Here is a 5,555-nt window from a genome sequence, read left to right on the forward strand (position 1 = left end):
TAAAATTTAATAGATTAAAAATAAATCTAATTATAGAGGAAAGTATGCTATAAAAACATAATTAGCAATGAAAATGCTGTCAGAGAAACAAAAAACACACTCTAAGTAATTATGAAAAGATATTTCTTTGAAAGTTTAAGGACTATCTTACCTGTTTCCATAAGTCGTAAGTAAGATCTATATGGCAGTGGTACTATGTGTATTATAAAACTATAATTGTGAGTGTGTGTGCACGTGTGCATAAATTTCAGGCAATAGGTGTACAATATACAACTGTTGATTTTTTAAAAATAACCAAATTGTTTGGATGACTCCATAAACAATTTAAATTACTTTTACTAAGTTGCCAAAACATAATTTAAAATATTGCCTTAATATCATGGAAAGGCATACGTATTTAATATTTTCTCTATAGCAACAAAATAGTGTTATATGTCAAAATTCGTGGTCCGTTTTCACTGACAATAAGTCCCTGCTACTAATTCGCAAGTATTTCATCCAACTTTATATATGCTGATTGGTTAAAATTAGTTGTTTGCTTGGTGATCTTTCCTTTTTTCCAAGGTGGTTTACTATAATCATGATTTAATTTTATTTTAACTGACATTAGGCAGATTATTTTACAAAGTTACTTAAATCTCCGTTATATGAGCAAATTTTTTCATCCCTTTAGGCTTTCTAGCATTCAAGACTATGATTTGGCTCTATTAGAAAAGCTTCTTTTATTATAAATTATTTTATTTTATAATATGTATTTTCTGAGAGAAAATTGTCTTGCACTCCTCCCCAACACACATAGATCTATCTTTTTACATTTAGTGATTTTTTACCTTATTTCTCAAACACCTGGGTGTTTGTGTTTGTATAAAATAAAACAATAAAATTGGGGCCTTGAGAAACTAAAACATTCAAATCAAAACCTAAATATTTTGATTCCTACTACTTTTAGCACTAACGAGAGGGACTGTTTTCTGTTGTCTTTTCATCTATGATTCCTAGTGTACAGAAATTCTGTTTCGCATGTCTTTAATTGTTTTCAAAATAATTACAAAAATGTTCTCAATTCTCCCCCTGCCTCTAAAAAACACCCCAAGAAAACCTAACTGAGGAAGCATGACAATGAGCCTGCCACGTCAGCACCACCCTTAGGAGGAGCCACTCTGGGGAGAGCTCTCCCCTCTTGCCCTTGGGGAGGGCCCAGGACCCCTGACCTCCCAGAGGTTTGCCAGGCTGTACAGGAAGGATCCCCTTCCTGGAGCTGTGAGTCATGGGGTCTGGAGGGAAACCTGGAGAAAGGAGCTGGTCCCTGCTCCCAGCAGAAGTGGGAAGCTGAACTTCGACCCTTTGGCAAAAGGTGGGCAGTTCAAGGGACGGAAGCAGTTAGAGGTGACTGGAAGAAATGGTAACGGTGGCCAGCATTGTTGTTTATCGAGGGCTCACCCTGCCAGGCCCCTGTACTCAAATAGCCCAGGTTCTCTCCCCGAGCACCCAGGGGAGGGCCTCGTGCCTGAGGCTGTGTCTGAGGATTCAGACGTGCGTGGTCTCCAGGTAGCTGAAAATCATCTCTTCCCCTCAGCTCCTGCTGCCTTCATCCCTTCGGGTCCCTGCTGGTCCCTCCTCCTCCTCCACGCTCCTGCCTTCTCCCTGAAACGCAGCATAGCAGAGTGGCTGCCAGTGGGGACTTGAGAGACAGACCTCAGACAGGTTATTTAACTTCCACATGACTCAGTTTCTTCATCTAAAAATGATAGTACCTGCCTCACGGTGTCAATATTTGGAAAGTGATAATAACTGTGCATGGCATCCAATAAGCACTGAACACATTTGTTACATAAACATGGTTGTATTCCCCCTTAAGAAAGAACTCACTGAGGAAAGGACGTGAAACACATGTGCATGTGAGTAAACAGAGGCTCCAAGTTGCTAAACATTTTTTTTAAGTTTTATGATCCTTTCAAATTCATGTTTTCTGACTACGAGTCTTGGGGTCTTAGTAGAACAGCATATCCTTAATCTAAAGGAGATCCTCCTAAGCAACTCCATAGGCAAAATATAAGACACAAGTGTCCTAGAATAGATAAATCCTGTTAGAGAAGTTGATTCAAAACAAGCTTAATGTTAGAATTAAAGTCTTGGTAATTTGGGGCAAACTGGTAGAGTTTCATTATCAAATATATCTCCTAATTAACTGTGGCAGGTTGTATTTTCCAGACATGTAGTTGTCAAATATACCTATTTCCAAATATGCATCCTACATGTTCTCTTTTTTCCAGTTTTGCTGAGAAATAATTGACATACATCACTGTAGAAGTTTAAGATGCACAGAATGATGGTTTGATTTACATATATTGTGAAATGATTACCAAAATAAGTCAGCTAGTACCCATCTTCTCATACACATACAATAAAAAGAAAAGAAAGAAGAGAAAGATAAAGGAAAAAAAATTCTCCTTGTGATGAGAACTCCTAGGATTTACTCTCTTAACAACTTTCCTGTATACTATACAGCAGGGTTAGCTATAGTCATCATGCTGTACACCCCATCCCCGATACTTATTTATCTTATAACGGGAAGTTTGTACCTTTGGACCACCTTCTCCAGTTCTCCCTCCCCCCAACCTCCACTTCTGATAACCGTAAGTCTGATCTCTTTTTCTATGAGTTTGTTTTTTTTTGTCTATTTGTTTTTTGTTTTAAATTCCACATACAAGTGAGATCAAGCAGTGTTTTTCCTCTATCTGACTTATTTCACTTAGCATAATGTCTTCGAGTTCCATCCATGTTGTCATAAATGGTAGGATTTCATTTTTTATGGCTGAATAATATTCCATTGTGTATGTGTGTGTGTGTGTGTGTGTGTATGTATATACATACACACAATGTGGTGTATACTCAAAAGGCGTGTACTCAAAAGAAATGAAAATTTATATCCACGCAAGACTTGTACATGAATATTCATAGCATCGTTATTCATAATAGCCAAAAAGTGGAAACAACCCAAATGTCCAGGAACTGATATCACAACTTCTTTATCCATTCATCCATCGATGGACATTTAGGTTGTTTCCACATCTTGGCTACTGGAAATAATGCTGCTATGAACATGGGGGTGTAGACATCTTTTCAAGTTAGTGTTTTTGTTACCTTTGGATATATTTCCAGAAGTGGAATTGCTGGATCATATGGTAGTTCTATTTTTAACTTTTTGAGGATCCTCCATACTGCTTTCCATAGTGTCTATACCAATTTACAATCCCACCAACAGTGCACGAGTGTTAACTTTTCTCCACACTCACACCAGCGCTTGTTATCTCTTGTCTTTTTGCTAATGGCCATTCCAACAGGTGTGACATCAGATACCTTATTGCGGCTTCAATTTCCATTTCCCTAATGACTAGTGATGTTGAGCATTTTGTCGTGTACCTCCACATGTTCTTCTTAAAATGTAATGTTGACTCTCCTCTTTAATCTGGTCAGGGTCTCAAGACTTCCCCAACCAACAGAGTATGGTGGAAGTGACAGCATGAGACTTCCCAGGTTAGTTTATTAAAAGGGTAGTGCTATTTGTTAGGTCGCTCCCTCTCTATGAACATGGATCTTGGAAGCCTTGGGTTGATAATTAAAAAGCCTGCCTACACTGAAAATTCCAAATTGGAAGTATCATGTATATAGGATGTATAGAAATGGGCAGAGAACCCAAGGAGTCCCAGTCAAGGCTCAGCATATGAAGCACTGAGCCTTGAGCTGAATCTGGCACCCAGCCTTTGAGCTGCCCCAGATGACGCTGTATGAAGCAGAAGAAAACTGTCTCTACTGAGCCCTGCCCATGGGAGCAAAATAGGTGCTTTTTAAAAAAATAACTGCTTTATTAAGAGATATATGACATGCCATATAATTCATCCACTTATAAACTGAACATTTCTATGGTATTTACTATTCTCACAGAGTTGTGCAATCACCCCATGATCGGTTTTAGAATATTCCAAATATTTGGAAACTCTGGACCCATTGCAGTCACTCCCCATTGCCGCAACCTCCCCCTACCCCTAGCCCTAGGCAACCACTAATTTTCCTGTTGCTATGGATCTGCTTATTCTAGACTTTTCATATAAATGGAATCATACAGTAGGTGGTCTTTTGTGACTGACTTCTTTCACTTAGCATAATGTTTCTAAGATTCATGCATGTTGTAGCATATATCAGTACTTCATTTCTTTTTATTACAAAGTGTATGGATATGCCACATTTTATTTATCCACTCATCAGTTGATGGACATTTGGGTTGTTTCCACATTTGGGCTATTATGAATAACGATGCTATGAACATTTACGTACAAGTCTTGTGTGGACATAAATTTTCTTTTTTTTTGAGAACATGCCTGGGGTAGAATTGCTGGCTCACAGAGTAACTCTAAGTTTAACTTTTTGAGGAAAAATGCCAAACTGTTTTCCACAGCAGCTGCACCATTTTACATCCCACCAGTGGTGTATGAGTGTTTTGCTTTCTCCACATCCTTGCCAACGCTTGTTTTTATCTATCACTTTTATTATAGCCATGCTAGTGGGTGTGAAATGGTATCTCACTGTGATTATGATTTACATTTCTCTGATGGCTAGTAATGTTGAGCATCTTTTCATGTGCTTATTGTTCATTTGTATATCTTCTTTGGAGAAATGTCTATTCAGATCCCTTGCCTATTTGTTAATTGTGTGATTTGTCATGTAATTAATAAGCTGTGAATGACTTTTTCTAACAGATTTCTTGAAATATCATTCACATACCATGAAATTCACCCATTAAGGCAGTTTTCAGTATATTCACAGAGTTGTGCAACCATCACCATTATTTAACTTCAGAACACAACACTCCAGAGTGACTCAAGATGGCAGCCACCACGGGCTCGGAAGTAAAAGTCTCTCACAATTTCCGACTGTTGGAAGAACTCGAAGAAGGCCAGAAAGGAGCAGGAGATGGCACAGTTAGCTGGGGTCTAGAAGATGACGAAGACATGACACTTACAAGATGGACAGGGATGATAATTAGGCCTCCATGAACAATTTATCAAAACCAAATATACAGCCTTTAAATAGAACAAGTACCTAGAAGCACCTCCCTTTGTAAGATTTGTAACAAAAATTAATATGAATAGTTCTAATGGAGTAGTGGACCCAAGAGCCATATCAGTGCTAGCAAAATGGCAGAATTCATGTAGCATCAAAGTTGTCCTGCAAGAGCTTCTGTGCCTAATGGTGTCTAAAGAAAATATGAAACTCCCTCAGCCACCCGAAGGACAGTGTTACAGTGATTAATCAAAAAGAAAACCACAGGCTCCCACCCCGTCCCCCATCCGATTTAAGCAACCTTCTTTTTCAACAGTAGTAAATTTTCTAGATACATCTTGTAGATCTCAAAGTACTGGAAAGGAAGCTCCCATTCAAAGGCAATTTATCTTAAGATACTGTAAATAATACTAATTTTTTGTCCATCTGAAATATATAAGTTGTGCTGTAACAAATCATCCTGTCAAATGTAACCACTGTCTACACAGTTGAAC

The 5,555-nt window shown here is 38.2% G+C and overlaps 1 pseudogene; it reads left to right on the forward strand.

The window, feature by feature from the left end:
* The first annotated feature begins 4,883 nt into the window (after nucleotides 1-4,883).
* LOC131414493 (ubiquitin-conjugating enzyme E2 variant 1-like) lies at nucleotides 4,884-5,310 on the forward strand (annotated as a pseudogene).
* The last annotated feature ends 245 nt before the right edge of the window (nucleotides 5,311-5,555 follow it).

This window comes from Diceros bicornis, chromosome 15 (genome assembly GCF_020826845.1).
Source record: "Diceros bicornis minor isolate mBicDic1 chromosome 15, mDicBic1.mat.cur, whole genome shotgun sequence".
Lineage (NCBI taxonomy): Eukaryota > Metazoa > Chordata > Mammalia > Perissodactyla > Rhinocerotidae > Diceros > Diceros bicornis.